Source organism: Anabrus simplex, chromosome 5, assembly GCF_040414725.1.
Source record: "Anabrus simplex isolate iqAnaSimp1 chromosome 5, ASM4041472v1, whole genome shotgun sequence".
NCBI lineage: Eukaryota > Metazoa > Arthropoda > Insecta > Orthoptera > Tettigoniidae > Anabrus > Anabrus simplex.
In genome coordinates, this window is record NC_090269.1 from 445,518,777 (window position 1) to 445,541,881 (window position 23,105).

Consider the following 23,105-nt stretch of genomic DNA (forward strand, 5'->3'; position numbering starts at 1 on the left):
CTTCCTAATTTCTGAAACCGACACTTGCCAGTTACCGTTGTCATTGTTGTTACATTGTTATTGTTAAAATTGTTTTGTTGTTACTTAATATTGTTGTTTATACCTTTGTTATCTTTGATACTTATTCAAACTTATTATTATTATTATTATTATTATTATTATTATTATTATTATTATTATTATTAGTGTAAAATGGCCCTCCATAGCCTGTATCTAATAATTAAATAAATAAATAAATAAATAAAAATAAATAAATCTACATTAAATATTACCCAAGGACCATTCCTAATAGTACTACATAAATATTCATTTTAAATATTATCAAATGGGGCAATCTCAATCAATCAATCAGTCAATCAATCAATCCATCAATCAATTAATCAGTCAATCAATCAATCCTGATGTGCATTTAGGGCGACTGCCCAGGTAGCAGAGCTCCTATTTCTTGTTTTCCTATCCTTTTCTTAAATTATTTCAATGACATTGGAAATTTATTGAACACCTCTCTTGGTAAGTTATTCCAATCCCTCACTCCCCTTCCTATAAACAAATATTTGCCTCAATTTGTCCTCTTGAATTCCAACGTTATCTTCATATTGTGATCTTTCCTACTTTTAAAGATACCACTCAAACGTATTCGTCTACTGATGCCATTCCACGCCATCTCTCCACTAACAACTTGGAACATACCACATAGTCGAACTGCTCGTCTCCTTCCTCCCAAGTTTTCCCAGCCCAAATTTGCAACGTTTTTGTAACGCTAATCTTTTGTCGGAAATCACCCAGAACAAATCGAGCTGCTTTTCTATGGTTTTTTCCTAGTTCTTGATTCAAGTATTCCTGGTGAGGGTCCCATACTCTGTAACCATACTCTAGTTGCTTTCTTACCAGAGACTTATATGCCCTTTTTTTTACATCCTTACCACATCCTCTAAATACCCTCCTAATTTTGTTCTTTCATTTGTGGGGTGGCAGTATTAAGCTTTCTTTCCGCCTGTTTTGAATTTAGCCAATCAGTAATTTCTGTAATTAATTTTCCACCTATCAGAGGTTTCTTCTTCAAATTTCCATGTGTAACTCTTACCTACCCAATAAAGTTTAGAGGGTGTGTCCTTATTATTCATGAAAGGTCTCGAATCTTCCACAAGGGTATAAAACTGCTGATTTTCTTGTCTCTGGACCACTCGAACAACATCTAGCTCAGTGTGTGGATATGTAGCAGGGGGCGGGAAGCGCCTCTTTCTTCGGGCAGCAGTTCTTCAACAAGGTAATGGCCGTTTAACATCTTTTTTCTTGCTAGGTTAGCAGTTTAACCCTCGGGGCAGGTCCGAAGCCTTTAATATGTAAACCATCCGTTGAAACATGTAAAATCTTCCGGTCTTTGTAAAATGTTCATATAACTTTAACTGTAAATCGGAGATAGAGAGTGCTTTAGCCTCTAGAGCTCCCCTTCATTTTGCATTTGAGGTGACTATGTTTTTGTAACCGCTTTTCTACTCTTTCTTTCTGTAATATCTTAAAAATTTGCTTGTACGAGTCACCTCCATAGTATGGGAATAGCTCCTGCTTATCGGCCTAGCGCCACTTAGGTTTTAACAAGCTTCATGTAGGAGTGCAAGTACACGCCTCCATTCATCCTGGTATTTTGGGCCATTTAATTAATCTGTTCTTTTTCGACGAAGGCCCCGTAGGTTGGGTACAAGTTACCCCTGTTTATTTGTAAGTGCCTTGAGAGGCACTTTATGGGGAAAGTTGTTGTGGCCTTTGATAGGCGTGAGAAATTGAGAGCGGGTCAGCTCTTTCTGATGTAATAAAGTGTCTCTAGGAGGCCCGATATGGTTTTCGGGGATTTCTGCCCTTTGAATAAATGTGTGAATGTGGGCTAATTGCCCAAGGGTTGTGAAGATTGGGGCTCGGACCCCTGAACTTGTAAACCCCCGGAACTAGAGCTTTCTTTGTAAAACTATATTGTGTACCTGATTAGTGGATTGTTGTTGATTGCTTTTGTTAAATTCTATGTGAATATTGTTAAGTTTGGTCATTTTCAAAAATATAACCTTTGTTGAAATTTTAATTCTTCTTTCGGCCTTGTGGTTAGACCCATTCCACCCTGCACCTTCTTTCACCTCTGCTGATCCACCAAACCATGGTAACATGAAGGATGATGGATTTCATGATTTATGGTCACCGTGCGTTTGATCATTTTTGATATATTATTTCATTAATTGTTTTTATATTTTCTTTAAATGTGTGTGTGTTATAGTACTAGCTTCGGTCAGTGTTCTTTTTCTCCAGGAATATGAGGTGACTGTTCATTGTTGCTATCCATTTATTTGTAAGAATATTCTACCATACAGTTAGAACCAGGTCCACTACCTGGTGCTTGCCTTGGTGAGGGACTCGACACTATTCCTTCCACACTTCCCATCCAATCACCACAGATATTCTATTGAATGAGGTCCTTCCCTCCACATCACAGTGCTTACAATGTCCTCTCTCTTCCTGCTACCCGTCCTATATATTTCTCAAAGTTGGCTCACATCTACCAACCAGCACTTGATAGCTATGAACTTGTCCGCTGGGACAGATCCAATGGTAGGAAAGGAGGTGGAGTAACACTTTATTATAGAAATGACTTGTAACCCATTGCATGTTGCTCAGCTGGGGCCTGAGTTCAGGTTTGTTGAGATTACTGTTAGCACAGCAAAAGTTCCCGGTGCATTAGTCCATAAAGCTTGTGGCACAATGGACATGACTGAGTTTGAAGCTTGTTGATTCGACTTTGTGCCTATCTATGAACGTGTAATAATAATAATTATAGGTAGCTTTAATATCGACCTAAACAAAGAATTAGCCCATACTGCGATATTTTTAGACATGATGTCTTTCTCTAACTGGGCAATCCTTCCTTCAAATCCTGTTAATCACAGATATACACATAAACACAGCTCATATATTGATGGATCTTACACCTAACAAGCTGCAGAAGGTTGTAAATCATGGCCAAATTCCTATTCCATCAATCCCTTCTCATGACCTCATGTACCCAAATACAAGATAAACTTCAACACATGTAGAAATATAAAAAATATCAATTTGCCTAACGTAAGGTATGATGCCCATAACGTAATCTGAAATGATACTCTACTTCTAGAAAATATCGACACAAAAGTTGACAGATTTAATGCTCTTGATTCCAGACTGCAGGACAAGCTTGCTCCCAAATGTCTTGTGAAAGTTAGTCACCCTCCCTACCCATGGTGAAATGAGAAAATTGAAAATATGAATGCTCATTATCATGCACATTTGTGAGAGTACAAGAGAACTGTCAGTGGATGTGATTTTCAAAGCTACCTTGTGGTTAGAAACTGAGTCAAGTGAGTCCTAAGAAATCAGAAATATAAATACTTAACTCATCGAGGTAAACTGAACGCAAGTAACAGTTATGCACTGGGTATTGTGAGAGGTCAGCAGCAACAGATGGAACCAACAAACTTAATACATATTTTGTAGAATATAGAATACCTCCTAACCCAATCACCTAAACAGGTACCAATCATTCACCTCACAGCGTAATTGCCGACGTTTTGTTCTGGCAACCATGTTATGAAAGTAATTTATTCAATTAAATCTGCAGGTGTAATGTAAATAACACCATTATACAATTTCATCTGTACTATTATGGGTGCCATTTTTCCTGTTGTGACACATTTTCAACTACTGTCTTAAAACTGTTAGCTTTTCTTCATTTTGGAAATATACAATTGCCTAAGAAACTTGATCCCAGACTAACTTTTGATTATTTCCTAACCCTTTCTCCCGGTTCTTCCTAAAGTTTTGGAACAACTTGGGTTCAAACGAGTACTGTGATATTTAAATTAGTTCTCTTCTTGACCCTATAAAATCATGTTTCAAGAAGGGGTACAGTACTGCACTTGCTCCCCTTGATGTGACTTGCTATGGAAACATGCCTGGTGGTGCTTTTGGCACAATAACTAACAGCAGTTAGTTAGGGAGATGGAATCCTTCTGGTTTGACTCTTTAACACTGAGATTTTACATCTTACTTGAAGATCTCGGCAGTGGGTATCAGCTCGTGACAGCCTTTCAGAACTGCAAACCAGGAAAGTAGGGGACCACAGGGAAGTGTTTTGGGACCACTGTATTATTTGTTGTACATCAGTGAGTTCTCTACACTAGAGTCGTGTTCTTACAACTTATCTGCAGATGACCTTCGAAGATATATCCACTGCAAAATAAATGAATATCGGATGTATTTCAAAAATCATTGCTGACTTGATATAACTAAACAAATTTACATGATCTAAGTTGCTTCTCAGAAACTCCTGTGCATGATCAACAGTATACGTCCACCTCTGCTAATAGAACTAAAATACAGTAGTGAAAATCCTTGGCGAGATTATGACTTAAACTCTAAATCGGATAGAACATACCAAAAATGTATGTCAGAAATATTTTGCCTTGCTTCATCCATTGAAAATAATGCTGGTTGTCTTACCAGTGGACATGTGACAAAGACTCATCCAGTCTTTAATTCTTCCAAACCTCTACAACTGTGTTGTAGTCCTTGATGATGCAACTAATGAATGAACGATGAAATTGCAGCAAGGTTTGAACTGTTGCCACAATTATTTTTTAAGTTGAGCTGTGATGTGCATATGACTCCTTAGTATCAAGAACTTCACTGGCTGAAACCTGAAACATGTTGTTAGTATCACATGTATTAATACAGAAACTCCTATATAGCAACTCTCCTGAGTACATTTACTTTACATTTTTCACTTTGTTTTCTGTCATAATTGTAATACTCGAAATGCCATACCCTTGCTATTACTCTTCATTCTGCATCTATGTATAAGAGTTATTTTACTGTGAACTATTCCAGACTTTCAAATTACCTACCAGACATTGATTCTTGCTGAGATTACCTGTTGAAAGCTGTGCACTGTACAGCTGAGTGCATGAGTGTATTTCTTGTATATTAGACCGAGTTGATAATTGTGAAATATGTGTATTTATTTTGTGTGTTTGTTTGAGGAGTATTATTTCATATTGGTTAATGTACAGTGTACTGTTCTAATTTTATTATACATGTGAGAGTGTTAGTATAATGAAACTCTGATAGATTATACATTTATGTATCTGCAAATAACTGTAGTGGATGGGGTTAAGTGCAAGAGAGGACAAAGAGCCGTAAATTTGCCACTTGAAAGAAGCAAAATATAGAAAAAGAAAATAATAATATGTATATATTAAGTATTAATACCTGAGGGGATTTAACACTGATTTGTTGTCTTTAAGGCATTGTTTTTTGAAGGAATTAATTCCTGTGATTATATAGGTAATGAATATCCATTGCGTAAATTGTCCCTTTTTTTTCTTCTGTGATAGGCATGACAATTTTATTTAATTTTTGTTCCTGTAATATGGAATCCTCTGTGTATTGTAGATGATGCTCATATTATATTTGTTTTTGCTATAGCAAGGGAAGTCTTTTCCTCTCTTTGCTCAACAGATGGACAGCAACGAAACCACCACAGTTTCAATTCCATCAAACAGTGCTAGCAGTAAGTAAATACTGTAACTAGGAACTGTTAGCCTCCTTATTTCAGTGTGGCACAAAGGGTAGAAATAGGCCAGGATGAAGGGCTCTGTCTTGTTTCAGCATTGTGCTACTTTTCTAATTATTCACAAAAGGCAACATTCATTATAACATAAATATATATAAATATAAATAAATATATATATATTTTCCCATTAGAAAAATGTGCGTTGTTCATATTTCCACTTACTAAAGCGCTCATCAAACTATTTCAGCAGCAGTCTTTGTTCCTGTGTCCTTTCTGAAGTGCATGTAATCTTGATGCATAGCATCTTCACTATATGTTTTTTTTTTTTGCTATTTGCTATACGTCGCACCGACACAGATATGTCTTATGGCGACGATGGAATAGGAAAGGCCTAGGGATGGGAAGGAATTGGCCCTGGCCTTATTAAGTTACAGCCCCAGCTTTTGCCTGGTGTGAAAATGGGAAACCACGGAAAACAATCTTCAGAGCTGCCGGCAGTGGGGTTCGAACCCACTATCTCGTGATTACTAGTTAAGTTTACTGGCCGCACTTAAGCGACTGCAGCAATCGAGCTTGGTCATCTTCACTATTCATTTCTTACAGTAATTCTAACCTCTTGGAATTTTCATAATTTCTGCACTTGGCAGGCAGACATAACTTTTTCCATATATTTATACATGATACCTGTATAAGTATAGACCAAGTCCATGCATTTCCTTAGGTAAGGCAGGCCACCTTGTACAACCACTTGTACAGTAGCACTCATTCTCCAAACATTCCATGGTTTTTGTTCTGGCCTAGCTATGGCTAGTTGCTCGCTACCACTTCCTAGGACAGATAGCAGCACCCTTCAGCACCCAGCTGGAAGTGGTGTAGATGGAAGGGGCTGAGAGACTGTTATGCTTGGGTGCCTCGTGCGAGAGGAGACAGGATCATGTGACTGACTGTTATCAAGGGCATCTGCCCATCAATATTCAGTATTATGTATTATAATGTGTTATATAAGTGTCGTAAGTGTAATAAATATTGTTTTTTTAATCAAGTGAGTGATTATGTACAAAACATGGTCCAGTTACCGGGCCGGATTATCTACACCACGAGGACCTCGTGAAACCAGCGTGGCATGTAGTATGGACGACTAGTTTCAACAGTCACGAGGAAGTACTTGGAAGTTCACTTGAATGACATTATCTGGCAGTCCCGGGTTCGATGTTCCAGCACCAGAGGTAAACTAAACTGAAGGCAGGTCAGTACTATTCATTTAAGGCTCTCCTTTTCTCCTTGTTATTGTCTTACCCCCTCCATCATGGAATCCTCAACAAGGCAAAAGCTTCTTCAGCGCAACTTACCCGCCGGGAAACTTTCGTTGAGAATTTCATCGCTCAGCAACATTCGAATTCGCATGAAATTAAACTACGATACGAAGACATGAATGCATTAATGTCGAAGTTTGATGACGTGCAGTCAGAATTAGAATTAGGAGACGTTGAAAACGAGCAAGCTCATGATCAGGCGCGTGCTGAATTCGAAACCAAATACTACAAGGTAAAGGGCGAAATGAGTAAAATAATAGCGAACCTTGAAGAGGCATCACGCAACACGGTAGATTCAGGAAGAACTCAGGTCAGCAGTGTTGCGAGTTTAAAGTTGCCGGCTATTAACATTCCACATTTCAATGGAAAATACGAAAACTGGCTCTCATTCGTGGACAGTTTTCAAGTTATGATCCATAACAACAATTTCACAATAACAAGAATAATTTTGATGTTGACGATTTATTAAGCAGCTGTGACGATATCCAGGATGCTCTTCAGTTGCAGTCTTACATTATTAATTTACGAGAGAGTGGAGGATTTCACCTCAGGAAATGGTGTTCAAACCACCCAGCATTACTAGAAGCAGTTCCAGAAGAGGACAGGGAAACCCAGCTGCCTTCAAGTCTTGATGAAGGTACTAACGTGAAATCTTTAGGCCTATTATGGCATCCAGTTACTGATCATTTTCTCATTTGTGGCAATCTATATTCAGACAGTCCCTATCATACTGATACTCATGTAACTAAACGAAAGGTATTATCTGTTATTGCATCATTATTTGATCCACGTGGGTTGGTCAGTCCTTTGGTAATTTCTTACAAGATTTTTATGCAGAAACTTTGGCTAGTCAGTCTGAACTGGGATGACAGACTACCATCTCAACTAGTCAGAGAATGGGAAAAACTTCACTTTAAGCCACAGGCAATAAGATAATTTTGTATTGAGCAGTTAGTCACATGTAAGGGACCCCCTGTTGATATACAAATTCATGGTTTTTCTGATGCTTCAGAACAAGCTTATGGGGCTTGTCTTTATGTACGGTCTGTCGACAAAGGAGGACAGACCTGTGTCAGGTTATTATGTTCTAAATCCAGAGTAGCACCGGTGAAGAAACTGACACTACCAAGACTTGAACTGTGTGGAGCGCTACTACTTGCCCGACTACTCCACAAGACCCTTCCAGCTTTGTCTCTGCCAGTCAGCAAGTTGTACCTGTGGACGGACTCCACCATTGTCTTAGCCTGGATCGCATCTCCTGCCACTCGTTGGAAAACATTTGTGGCCAACCGAGTCTCTTCAAATCAAGAATACTCTCACAAGGCAGAATGGAGACATGTTCCTACCAGTTGCAATCCAGCAGATTTAATATCCAGAGGTGTTTCTCCAGGACAACTACGAGGTATGAACCTGTGGTGGCACGGACCATCCTGGTTAACTGAGCCCACTGAATCATGGCCAGACACAATATCGGCCCATTCAGAAGAGGAACTACTTGAGTCACGATGCACACTTCCTGTAGTCATGTTGGTAGGTACAAATTGGGATGAACTTATGCTGAAGTATTCGTCACTGTCCCGACTGACTCGAGTTACTGCATATTGTTGGCGATTTATTCACAGTATTGCAAATGCTCAAGACAAGAGGTTAGGGATATTAAGTGCACAAGAGCTGCAGATAGCCTTGCACTCCTGTATCAAAATTGCACAACAAGTGTGTTATGCTCAAGAGATAGCCAGTCTCAACTCTAAATCCTGCAAGGAAGAGTAAAATTGCAGATTTACTTCCTTTCTTAGATGATAATGCTAAGGGTAGGAGGAAGACTAGTAAATTCAAAACTACCTTATGACACTAAGCACCAGCTTATCCTTCCTCCCCAGCATGCTCTCACAAACCTTGTTGTGATGGCAGAGCATATTAGGCTTTTACATGCAGGTGCTCAGTTAGTAATTGTATCATTAAGAGAAAGATTCTGGATTCCCACGGCTAGGACAGTTGTTCGAGGAGTCGTCCACAAGTGCCTGACCTGTTTTAGATTCAAGGCGTCAACAGCTGAACAATTGATGAGACAGCTCCCTGTTACCAGACTGCAACAGAGTCGCCCATTTCTTAATGTAGGAACTGATTATGCTGGTCCTTTCTTCGTCAAGAGGGGAAATGTAAGAAGCAAACAGACAACGAAGAGCTACATTGCATTGTTCATCTGTCTGGCTACCAAGGCTCTTCACCTGGAGGTGGTGAGTGACCTCTCTACTGATGCCTTTATGGCAGCCCTGAGGAGATTCTTAGCTCGACGTGGGAAATGCTCCATCATCTATAGTGATAATGGGACTAACTTCATTGGTGCCAGTAGAAGAATGCAGGATCTCCAAAAACTATTCCTTTCAACCAGCTTTTGTGAAGAGATAAAGAATTCATTAGCGATGGAAGGCATCACGTGGCACTTTATACCTCCCAGCTCTCCACACTTTGGCGGACTATAGGAAGCAGCTGTCAAGTCCATGAAGTACCACTTGAGAAGAGTTGCGGGTAATGCGCTACTGACATTTGAGGAGCTATGTACACTTACTGCACAGATAGAAGCCTGTCTTAATTCTCGCCCCCTATCTGCCTTATCCAATGACCCCAGTGACCTTAATTATTGGTCACCTGCTCACTTCCTAATTGGTGCCCCCCTTAAAACCATTCCTGAGCCTGACATTACTGACCTGCCCATGAACTGATTGTCTCGATGGCAGCGTGTCCAGTCAATGCAGCAGCAGTTATGGAAGAGGTGGTCTGCCGATTACCTGAACTCACTGCAGCAGAGGAAGAAATGGACCTGTCTCAAGGAGAACGTATCTACTGGAACAGTTGTTCTTCCTCTCTGTTGGAAGTTGGCTGTGGTGGAGACTGTTCACCCTAGGAAGAATGGACTTGCACGAGTGGCTACCATCAGAACGACCAGTGGTCTTTTTAAAGGACCTGTTAAGAAGTTAATTCCATTACCTATTGAGAACTAAACAGGATCGTGTGGCTAAACATAATGTGTTTCATGTAAATATTTGTTTCTTTGTTTATTTCAGAGTGTAATTATGGTGTTGTGTGTGATTTGAACTGAGAACTTATAGTGTGCTTAATTCATACTGCATAATAATGGATGAGGACACAGTCAACCTACTTAGTACCTTCTATTAACAGTGTGTAAATATTTTGTTGCTTGTGTTTCTGTTTTACTTATGTTTATGTATATATTTTGTTGAACGATCAACTCATTTTGGTTACTGAACATGAACTCTGTGTGAGACTTGAAAATTGAACTGAACTCTCATGAGGGCATATCAGGCAATTTATTTTGGTTGAATCGTGAGGAGCATGTTCCGGCCTAGCTATGGCTAGTTGCTCGCTACCACTTCCTAGGACAGATAGCAGCACCCTTCAGCACCCAGCTGGAAGTGGTGTGGATGGAAGGGGATGAGAGACTGCTATGCTTGGGTGCCTCGTGCGAGAGGAGACGGGAACATGTGACTGACTGTTATCAAGGGTATCTGCCCATCAATATTCAGTATTATGTATTATAATGTGTTATATAAGTGTCGTAAGTGTAATAAATGTTGTTTTTTTAATCAAGTGAGTGATTTACGTACAAAACACTTTTGCTCCATCATATAGTATGTTGCTGGGATTACAGACTAGTTATATGTAAGTCCAGTGACTGTTCCTTACTTTCTCTGGTATACAGTTTTCATGGATCTCTTTGTTGCTTCCTTTTTCCACGTTGAGGGTGAGATCTCTAGGGTGTGACAACAAGAGGTTCCTTGTGATCAAATAAATACACCAACTGTCTTAGGACACTGTTCGTAAGGAACACCTAGAGCTGATACACACTGAAGAAGAAGTTCTTAATATCACATACTTTGATAAATTATAAAAGTAATAATAGAAAACCGTTGTTCATCTCAAATATAGATACTCCTAAAGATGTTTAGAATACATTACAGTACGGCATTGACTGTATGGGAACGAAGATGGATAAGACCTGATACAGAAATAACATGAAGGAAACTTCTGAAATGTGCTGTTATGTTGAATGTGATATTGAAAGTTCAGGTTGCAAATAAATAGATAGTAAATAATGTTGGTAAGAGGAGAAAGATTAGCAAAAATCCTGAAAGAGAGGTTGGTAACAAGCAAGTTGGGAGCACACAGCTGTTAGCTTGCATTTGGGAGACGGTGGGTTTGAACCCCGCTGCTGGCAGCGCTGGATATGCTTTCTGTGGTTCCCATTTTCACACCAGGCAAATGGCAAATGCCAAATGCCTTAATTAAGGCCATGGCAGCGTCTTTCACCCTCCTAGCCGTTCCCTACCCCATCGTCGACTTAAGACCTATCTGTGTCGGTGCGACATAAAGAATGAAAAATGTTTTTGGTAGGATGCATGCTGAGTAACCCAGGATTCTTACAGTTGACTTCAGAAAAGTGTATGGGGTGGGGATTAAGTAAGGCATTGGTATACATTACAGTGAATGTGCAAATGCTTATGAAGAAATTAAGAAGGTTAGCACAGGATATGGTGACATGAACATCTGTATCAAAACAGTCTCTAGAGTTGGAGGGGCACTGGTAATATATTAGCATTGTCAGCAGTTTCTCACAAATGTGCCTATGATTTATTCTCAGCCATTGCATGTGTTATTGTTTGAAGTAAAAGCTATGAACCTGTGTGATTTGGATTCCATTCATGAATAGAGGTTGTGTGGCTGTGATAAAGTAATTGACAGTCATGGAAAGCTACAGGCTTGCTTCCGTGCTTGGTTAGTCCATGAACTTGTAGCCCAAACGATGATGATGATGGTGATGATATATTTTCTGTTCCTTGTTTCAGTAGAAAATTAGTGGAAGTAATAAATACTTCAGGTGCTGTGTGAAATGGACCAGAAAGTTGAGATCAAGGAAGAACCGGTCTTGTTTGATGAAAAAGCAAGTACGTCATTTGTAAGTATCCTTCCGGATTAATTTATAGTGACTAGAATTTAATTCATGTTTAACAATTCTGTGTTAATATATATGGGAACTGAACTCCTTAATATCCTACTCTTTTAATTAGTGAACATTCAGGGTTATTCTAGGTGATTCAGAATAGTAAACAAACTCTCCAACTAGCACTTCTACAAGTGTTTCATTGTTTTCTCCTTCCATTGCTGGACACATGTAGGGCAGCTAATAGCGCTAACAATTATGACATGATACAATGCTTGTTGGTTCATTTCCATTTTTTAAGTTTAACATTGATGGTAAAATACTGAATTTATTGTGGAAGAATAAAATTTATTTGGTCAGCTGTTGAGATATGGGCCAATCTCTCATCTGATGCCCATCTGTGTATTACGTAGATATAGACACTAAGGAGGTGCTCCATGTGGTTACCATCCATCCTTACACATGCTTCAGACACTCTTGTCAGTGAAGCATGAACTCTTGGGGTCATACCTGCACTCAGATTTGGTTGTGTGAACTGTTAAGGCCCGTGTAACACGTATGTTATGGATAGGTTGGGCTTACACCCATGTATGTAGTGTTCCCATTGGCAGAAATTGAAAGGATTCAGGGCAGGTGAATGGGGAGACTCTGCTACTGGCATCTACTCAACTAATCATTCACCCATGAAATGTTTGGTTTAGATGCTGTTGCATAAGGTACAGAACTTGAATTATTAGCCTATCGTGCATGAAATACATCTGTTATCTTTCTGCAATGGTGAAGTTCCCCAATAGAGCTGCCAATTCATTGTAGGTATGGAAATTGGTGATACTCGGTACCTGTTAATGTTAAAGTTTTGTGGTAAAATGTGTTGTCTTACGGGACTATCACCCACGATAACTGCCGACAGTTGATACTGAAGCAAACCTAATGCTATATCTCCATGATTGCTCAAGAATTTACATCTGCCTGCACGGATGTGTTCTGGTAAATTAATGTGCCATCTCTTGTGAATCCTGCAACTTCAGTAAATAAAATGCTGTCTGGGAACAGTGCATCTTCAGTGTCCTAGCTAGAAACCAGTGGCAGAACTGTAATGTCGACATACACTCATGCTTAGAAATTAAGGATAATGCTGATACATGGTTAAACAGTGGTATGGTGGGCGGATTACGGTTTTAAATCACCTTGGTATATGAGCATTTGCTGCATTTGACCTGCATTCGTCGCACGGTAGTGCTGGCAGTAGTCCAAATATGCAGAGGTATGTTGGTGCATGTCAGAGTACGGTGCAGCGAGTAAGTGTGCAGATCTGTACAAAGGTGAAAAATGAGAGTATCCTCCTATTCAATACATCATATACTCCATCATTAGACGGAGTAAACAAATTCAAACATGTTATGGCTCGTTTGAGCCATCTTCAATGAAAAATTGGGGGGGAGGGTTGAAATAATTTACATAATATAAGTAAAAAAAATGCAAAAAAAAAACATAATGAAGGAGCAAATGAAAAAACAAAAGAGAGCCTAGATGGAAACAAAATAGCACAAACATACAATATTTACATTAATATGCAGAGCCAAAAACAACTCACTTAGGTTAACACAGTTTTTAGTTTCAATTCTTATTTTAAATGAACACCTGTTTCACTGAATTTTGTCGCAGTGAGTTGTTTTTTGCCCTGCATATTGATGTAAATATTGTATACTTGTGCTAATTTTGTTTCCGTCTAGGCTCTCTTTTGTTTGTTTTTTAATTTGCTTCTTCATTATGTTTTTTGGCATTTTTTAACTTATATTATGTAAATTATTTCAACCCCCCTCATTTTTCACTGAAGATGGCTCAAACGAGCCAAAACATGTTTTAATTTGTTTACTCCGTCCAATGATGGAATATATGATGTATTGAATAGGAGGATACTCTCATTTTTCACCTTTGTAAAGTGAAAACCATCAATACAGAATGATTCTAATATCTTGTAATAAGCGTGCAGATATTTTCAGACGTGCTAATGGTGACTGTGTGATGAAAATGACTCAACGAACACATATTGATGACGTTATGAGGGGTAGAATAATAGGGCGACTGGAGGCTGGTCAAACACAGCAGGTCGTAGCACGGGCCCTCAATGTTCCACAAGGTGTGATCTCAAGATTATGGCAATGATTCCAGCAGACAGGAAATGTGTCCAGGCGTTACAGTATGGGACGTCCGCAGTGTACAACACCACAAGAAGACTGATATCTCACCATCAGTGCCCGCAGACAGCCATGGAGTACTGCAGATAGCCTTGCTCGGGACCTTGCCACAGCCACTGGAACAGTTGTCTCCAGACACACAGTCTACAGACGACTGAACAGACATGGTTTATTCGCCTGGAGACCTGCAATGTGCATTCCACTGATCCCTGTTCATAGGAGAGCCCGTAAAGCCTGGTGTCGAGAACACAGTACATGGTCAATGGAACAGTGGTCTCAGGTTATGTTCACAGACGAGTCCATGTTTACTCTGAACAGTGATTCTCGCCGGGCTCTCATCTGGTGTGAACCGGGAACCAGACACCAACCCTGTAATGTCCTTAAAAGTGACGTGTATGGAGGTAGTGGTTTGATGGTGTGGGGTGGGATTATGATTGGTGTACATACACCCCTGCATGTCTTTGACAGAGGAAATGTAATAGGTCAGGTGTATCAGGACGTCATTTTGCACCAGTCTGTGCATCTTTTCAGGGGTGCAGTGGGTCCCACCTTACTCCTGATGTATGATAACGCACGGCCCCACCGAGCTTCCATCGTGTAGGAGTACCGTCAAACAGAAGATATCCCGCGAATAGAGTGGCCTGCCTGTTCTCCAGACCTAAGCCCCATCGAGCACGTCTTGGATGCTCTCGGTCGATGTATCACTGCACGTCTTCAAACCCCTAGGACGCTTCAGGAGCTCTGACAGGCACCGGTTCAAGAATGAGAGACTATATCCCAGCAGCTGCTTGACCACCTGATTCAGAGTATGCCAAACCTTTGTGCCTGTGTACGTGTGCGTGGTGATCATATTCCATATTGATGTCGGGGTACATGCGCAGGAAACAGTGGCGTTTTGTAGCACATGTGTTTTGGGACGGTTTTCTCAACTTATCACCAATACCGTGGACTTACGGATATGTTTCGTTTGTGTTCACTATGTGCCTATGCTATTAGCGCCAGTTTTGTGTAGTGTCACGTATGGCACCACAATACGCAATTATCCTTAATATATGAGCATGAGTGTAGTTGTCTGGTGGCCAAGGAGCTTGCACATGTTCGATAAGGAGTGTGTGGTTATCCTCAGTATTGTCAGTTCTTCACAAAATTGTTGTTGAAGAATTACGTTATTTAAGGGACAACACAAGCATCTCCGTCTCCAGCAGTGGACTGTGTGACTCCTACTGGATCTGTTCTCCTTGCTGCAAATGATCCTATGTCTGCAAGTCAGCAGGATAGCCTGCTGAATAATACTGCAGAAGGAATGTGGAATTGTGGATGTTGTTCATTATACATAACACGGGCCTGTAGCTAATCCATAGTGGAATTCCATGTCTGGCATTTCCTTCAAGAAATAGTAAGACTCATTTTCACCATTTAAATCATTCACTCTCTACTGAATCTCCAGTTTTGCTCTGATACATTACTGCACTAGCAACACAACCTGAAATGTACCAGTAACACACTCAGTGCACTGCAAACGCAACCATCAGAAATGAACAGTGATCTTCAATGGGAAGACGGTCTACATCACCGAATGCTACACATACTTGGCAGAGATAAGATTGCCCTCATCTCAACAGGTATTGGTTTTGGATATTTAATAATGTGGTTATTCTACCATTGACCAATATTACCTACTATAGGAATATGGGACACCTTTTACACTTTTATTCTTGTTATCCCTTTATTATACTTTCAATTTACTTTCCACATTTCTTATAGGCTTCAGCAGATGTAAAGGATGAAGTAACCATAGAAGAACCTACAGTTGATCAACTTGTACAATGTTTCAAAGAAGAGGAGAAGTAAGTACATTTTATATCTTACACCCGTAACACTAACTCCCTCTGTGTACAAGTCAACCTCGGGATCCCATGGCCCAGGTAGTCATAATGTTAAAAGTGTGATACTTTGCGTTGTACAATGTCAGGAAGTGTACCCAACCAAATTCATGATAACTCAGCCGTTGACCCTCGAGAGCTTCGGTGTACTTTGCTATCTAGTGGACCTTAGAGTGAGATAGAAAAGCAGCCAGCCAGATGTCCTGCATGCCTGCTTATCACCCAGAGGCTCTGGTTTCAATTTCTGGTCTGGTCGTGTATTTTTACGTTAATCCAAGAACTGGTTCAAATGCCACTTAGCTTACCTGATGAAAATTGTGGAGGTATCTGATGGTGAGATGGCTGCCCAGGTCGATAAATCCAAGAATATAGGCTGAGTAGATTCATTGCACTGACCAGAAATCACCTCATAATGTGCAGGCCTTGAGGCTGAGTAGTGATTGCTTGGTAGGCCAAGGTAGGCCCATTATGGCTGTAGCACTGTGGGATCATGTTTTTTATGTTTGGAAATTCTGTCCAATTTTAACAAGCTACTGGACTCATATGACTTGACGTTCATGCGAATATTGGCTAGGCCTTCAACTCAAATGATGAGACTCTCTCGCGCCATGGCATACTTACTAGGTTATATTTTCATCACCCCTGCAAGGGTCTGCACCTAACCCAATACGTAAAAAAACGGCGGGATATTCAAGGACGTGGACTCCGATCAGGAGAGGCAGATAACAGCCTCAAACTGAAGACGTTGAATAATTATGGGGTTATTCTACCATTGACCAATATTACCTGCTGTAGGAATATGGGACACCTTTTACACTTTTATTCTTGTTATCCCTTTATTATACTTTCAATTTACTTTCCATATTTCTTATAGGCTTCAGCAGATGTAAAGGATGAAGTAACCATAACGTTGATTAATTATGGGGTTATTCTACCATTGACCAATATTATCTACTGTAGGAATATGGAACTAACTACCAGCAATAAAAATCAAATAAAATTAAATGAGGGTTTATTAAGATAAAAATGTAAATGCAAGAAAAGAAGCCACCAAAGAAAAATAAAAAAAATTATTACATACGTGCTTTTGTCCTTCAGGTTAGTAGAAGCTAGCATCGTAACCGTTCAAGCACAACATACCATAAATATATGGATAAACAATACCTTACGACCTGCTCACTGCTTAATTAATATATTCACAACATATTGAAAAATCATTGACGGAAAAGATCCTCATGGACTTATATTGGTCATTTCTTTCCACGAAGTAGTTCACATTTTATTTACCAAACGTTACCCAAGCCTCCATCATTATTACAGCATCAACAATGACCATCTCAAGGATAAGACATCACGCAGCCTCTCGGAGTAGAGCGAACAATAGTTACATGAAGGCAATGAAGGTATCGAGATGGCCAGGGGAGCAGCATCTCTGTACCAAAGAGCACACAAAAGGGCAAAGAAAATAAAGCGGGTGTGCACATCACCCGAATTAAAAATGAAACCAAAATGGCGGCCATAAGAACGAGCAAAACGGTCATAAAATAGACCAAGACAAAAATAATAAACACTGCACTCGAAGTGAAAAAACAAGTGTACGAGGAATAAATAAAAAGGAAACATAAATTAACTGACCGATACGTCATCCTTTTAGCCCCTCGCTCGCTCTCACACATACACACAAACATTCAGGCATTGTCGATATCGGGCAACAAAAGGGTCAATAACCTCTTTTCAAAACAGATCGTAAACACATGTAGTATGACTCACCTGGCCATAAGTAAGTTCCCACACACGACGTAGAAACGTGCACACTGCAAATATGTTATAAGCAGGACGATATGGACCCACGGCCCACGTACAAGCCCACCAACACAGGCGCTGGGTACGACGTATCTCCGTGTCGACACCCAGAGCCTACTAACATTTGGTGGCAATAAAGAAGTATAATGTCGTGCACATAATGACAATTCTCGTAGAGACCCAGTTACCTCGTCACCACCACCACCCACAATAATGCCCGCAAACACACACCCATTCATATCGCGGGGCAAAGACGTATATCAGTCAGTCGCGATAACAAGGCACTTGAAACAGCCACAAGATAAACATAAAATAAAAGTGAAAACACAGCTCATATTACCTGAGGTTGGAGCTGATCAACTAAAAATCAGAATATGAATACAGGCAGAGTTTAAACCTGATAAAAACCCATCGATAATTCAAAAATGCTACTCTGAGTAGAGGCGACTCCATCTTTTTTTCTTTTAGGTCATAACAATAACAAAGACATCATGTCAAGGAGATAAAAGTCAAAGACTTGTGGAAGGAAGGACCATCCATTTACAAATCAGGGGCGCTGCCCTCTGCGGTACAGTTTGGGAAATAGTTAATAGCCAGTTTAGTGAAGTCAAACGAGAGCTAATGCAAGCTCTTAGCAATCACAGATAAACCTACATGTTATGGACATGCTAAACGAGCCTGTTTCATCATCCCATAGCCCCGTTTTAAAATGTGTCTTCCTTTGGTGACAGCCAAGGGACACATTTTAAAATGAGACTCAAAGCTTATAACTAGAGTGTGCACACATCTAAACCTAAAGAATCCTACATCCTAACTACAACTGAATGAAACACACAAGACAGATACAGTTACGAGCTATGTACACATCAAGGTATCATGAAATCCAGTTCATCTCATTTTGAAGTTCAGTATTTTCTTGATTAACAATAACAGGCTGAATTAATCAGTCTCTCTTCCCTTTTTTCTTATCCCTTCATTTTTACACAATTTATTTCATGTCTCCACCAGCGATGGTCGGAATAGCTGAGTGAAAGTGAGATTGGGAGTCCTCTCCTCTCCACGGAATCTGCATTCATTTTGTCACATTTCCAATTAACGACATACGATTATTATTTTTCCTTTCCGGTCTCTCTTTTTCATCAATGTTATCCCAGAAAGAAAAGGAATTTTAGAAGATTGCCAATTTTGCTACAAGCAAAAGAACATGTACAAGTATTAAACCTAATATGACAAATTAATGAAGTATTATTGGCTCCGTGGATGATAAACTTTCAACAAAGACACGTGAATCTTACTAAATTTGTTACTTTTCAGGTCCTGTAGTTCAACGGTGACAGGTCCCAAGAATCTGACTATCTTTTTGGGGCCTGACCATTTATGACACAGTTTGGCAGTGACCTGGTTAGCTGCAGAACTGACAGGAAACGTTTTCACCACCACCAAGTCTCCAATTTGCACGGCGACCTCTCATCTGCCCCAGTTGAACCGTTCAGCCACCCGGTCTCGTGCACGGATGAAGTGGGGGACTGCTTCTTTCCATTTCTGTTCAATCTCTACGTTCCTTGACGGTTTGCTCAGGTATTCAATATTCCATTTCAACTCCAATGGGTCAGCCAGATTTCTACCAATGAATAATTCTGCTGGGCTGCGGCGATGGGACTCGTGGAGTGCACTGTTGAAAGCTAGAACAAAAAAATCAAGATTTTCATCCCAGGTCTGCTGATCAGCGCTATGGTAAGCACTCAGACAGGCCTTGAGATTGCGATGAAATCTTTCGACGTGTGAGGGTTTGGGATAGTGGGAGCTCAGAAAAACCTGCTTCACTCCCTATCCGAAACACAAATGACGAAATTTATTGCCACTGAAGGTAGACGCATTGTCAGTTACTAACATTTTCTGGGGGGCCATAAACTCCGAAAATATGGTGAGATAGAAGGCTGATGGCGCTGCTCGAGTTAATTTTTCTAACCGGAAACAACCAGACGAATTTAGAGAAGGCGTCAACTACCGACAGAATTCCGATGTTGCCATTTTTGGACTTCATAAGAGGACCAAAAAAATCTACAAACAACTTTTCTTTGGGGTAAAATGCAATGTCAGCGGAATGAAGACCAGTTTGACAGGATTGCACAGGTTTGCACCTTTGACATATGTCGCAACTTTTCGCATACTCCAGTACATTCTTTTTCAGGTTGGGCCAAAAGAAATCCCGAGAGATACGATTCAGGGTTTTGAATTGACCCAGATGAGCACCTAGGTAAGAGTCATGGTAGTAATGTAACATCATGGTTTGTAATGCCAGAGGAAAGAAAACCTTGTCTTGCCATTTCTACGGCTGCGGTGGACTAACAGTCCTCGTTTGACATCAAATGATTTGTCTCGAAGAGACCCATCGGCGACACCCTTCATCAGCTCCTGACATTCAATATCATTTTTTTGATGCTCGGAGATGTCTGTGAAAGACCAGGGATAACTTTGCAAAATGTTGACGCTTTCAACAACTCGGATGGATAACAATCGTCTTTGGGTTCGACCTCACTCTCCGGCACTCCATCGAACATGCGCGACAGACAGTCGGCCACCACATTTTCTTTTCCTCGAACGTGAACAATGGTGAATTTATAAGCTGACAAACGGAGTATCCATCTAGCCGTTCTACCGAGTCGTTTGACATTAGCGCTCATCCATGATAGCGCTTGGTTGTCCGTATGGACAAAGAAATGGCGGTGTTCCAAATAAGACCGGAATTTTTCAACTCCCAAGACTACGGCTAGGCATTCTTTTTCATAGATAGAGTACCGCAATTCAGCTCCGTACAACAACTTGCTGAAGAACGCAATGGGGACCAGCTTCCCATCCTCATCGGATTGATTTAATACGGCAGAAACTGCAAGTTCACTAGAGTCGCACTGTAAAACGAAATCACGGGAGAAATTTGGACTGTGAAGAACAAGGGCTTGACAGAGGGCATCTTTCAACTGATTGAAGGCATTGGCTTGAGGTTCGTCCCAGACGAAGCGACTACTTTTCTTTTTGAGAAGGTTTAAGGGGGCCGAAATTTGGGAGAAATCCTTAATGAAACGACTGTAGAAGCCAACCATACCCAAGAATCTTCTAACACCACGTACATTCTTTGGGCGAGGAAATTCTCTAATACATTTGACTCTGTCAGGGTTCACAGCAATGCCGGACTCGGAGATGACATGGCCAAGAAAATTCAGGCGCTTAGAGCAAAGAGACGACGCCTTTCTGGGATTGATGGTAAAACCGTGCTTGCGCAAACGGGTGAGTACCTCGCGCAGGTGAGCTAGGTGTTCGTCGAAGCTCGAGGAATATATGAGAAGATCATCCAAAAAATTGAATACACTAGAATATTTTAGGTCTCCGAAGATCGAGTCCATCACCCGACTAAGCGCTTGGCCACCAATTGAGATACCCATCGGCACTTTATTGAATTCGAAAAGCCCAAAAGGAGTGGCGAAGGCGGTGCAAGGACGACTCTTGGGGTCTAAGGGGATTTGATAGTACGCCGAATTGAAATCAAAAACAGTGAAGAACCTTGCGCCATGAAAATGTTGAAATGCTCTTTCGATGGTAGGCAATGGGAAACTGTCGAAGACGATGTTCTTATTGACTTTTCGATAGTCGACCCCGAACCTAAATCGACCGTCCTTTTTGGGGACAAGGAAAGCGATTTTGAGGGACTAATGACCTTCCTTTCTAACAACTCGTTTACCATTTCGCGCATAGCGCACAATTTAGGGGGTGAACAGCTAAACGGAGGGGACCTAACAGGGGTGTCGTTATTGAGTTCGATTGAATAGGAAAAATTCTTGGCACAACCCAGGTCGGCAGTCAGCACAGCGGAAAATTCTTCTAACGGACCGTTCAACATCAAGGTTTGATTTTCAGTCAGTTCACACGAGGCGTTGGGCAGTGGAGATTCCACGATGGCACATACAGTGCCACGCTGAAAGGAGGTTTCAAAGGGGTAACTCACATCAGACTTGAACCGAAAGGCAAAGGTACGACTGATGAAATCAATGGACAAACCAGTTGCCAACATGAAATCGGATCCTAAAATGACCGGGACAGACAAGTCGGGAACAATATTGAACGTCCAGTCCTATGACAAACCATGAATTTTGATATGACACTCGACATGACCCACGGCACACAGCTGACGCCCATCAGCGGACATGAACTTTCCCAGGTTCTCACAGGCAGGCAGATACATCAAATTGAGGGAAGATACAAGGGATTGGCGGCTGATGAACGAAACACTCGACCCGGTATCCAATAAGGCATAAACAATTTCGTGATCCTATCAAAATCTTGGCCCAGGGTGTAGACGAGGTGAGACCCCAGATTCTTTTATTCACACCAATATCAGGCGCCAACGGTGGGCCATCACGCCAGCGCGCCTTCAGTTTCCCTGCTCAGGATTGCATCGCGGACACACGCGCCGAGTAACACCAGTAAGACCACAATTAAAACATTTGAGAGGACTCTTAGACCGGCAGTACTTTGATATATGTCCCAGTTTACCACAATTCCAGCATTTTCTAGCAGTGGCGTTGCTTACGGTAGTCGGATTAAAGGGTTGAATGGCGTTGACATAGCGCCGAGGTGGGGATGCAAGGTCGGACTTTCGATCGGGACTGCCACAAGGCCGCGATGAAGAGGGGGTGGCACCAAAGGAAACCGATTTGACGGGTACACGACAGGCAACATCGGGAAAAGAACAATTGGAAGGAGTAGGAGGTGGACGATACATCTTGTTCTGACTGACTGTCGATTCGAACACACGGCCTAAATTTATAATGTCTTCAACACAGTCTACTTGGCGCCTCTTTATATATAATTTATAGTCAGGGGCCAGATTTCGATAAAATTGGTCAAAGATCTCATATTCCGGTGCCTTAACGCTTAAACGATTGAATAGGGTTAGAATGCCTGTGGCGTAATCGTCGATACCTTCTCCCATTCCCTGAGTCCTTCTAAAAATTTCCTGTTTCAAACAATAATCCATGTCTGATAAACCAAATCGCTGCTTAATGCGGACGGCGAAATCATCCCACGACCGAATATTGACTTTCATCAATCTAAACCATCTCAAAGCCGGCCCTTCTAATATTCCGGGGATGACGGATACGAATAGATTGAGGGGGAGCGAGCTGCACTCCGCAATGTCTTCCACCCGCTCTAAGAATTCAATCACGCTAGAACTATTGCCTTCCCCCGAAAAATTTAATTTCCATTTACGGAGTACATCAAACACAGGATTAACATTTGCATTAGCGTTGGGTTAACAAGCAGGTCTGGAAATAGCAGAAACGGGCTCCTCACGGTTCAGGT

General features: G+C 40.9%; 1 long non-coding RNA gene across 1 annotated transcript in view; it reads left to right on the forward strand.

Moving 5' to 3' along the window:
• The window catches only part of LOC137501074 (uncharacterized), a 29,423-nt gene extending 13,511 nt beyond the window's left edge, over positions 1-15,912 (forward strand). Inside the window, exons 2-3 of the long non-coding RNA XR_011018334.1 lie at positions 11,769-11,878; positions 15,826-15,912. This is a non-coding gene — a long non-coding RNA (uncharacterized lncRNA). The remainder of the gene's footprint in view (positions 1-11,768; positions 11,879-15,825) is intronic.
• The last annotated feature ends 7,193 nt before the right edge of the window (positions 15,913-23,105 follow it).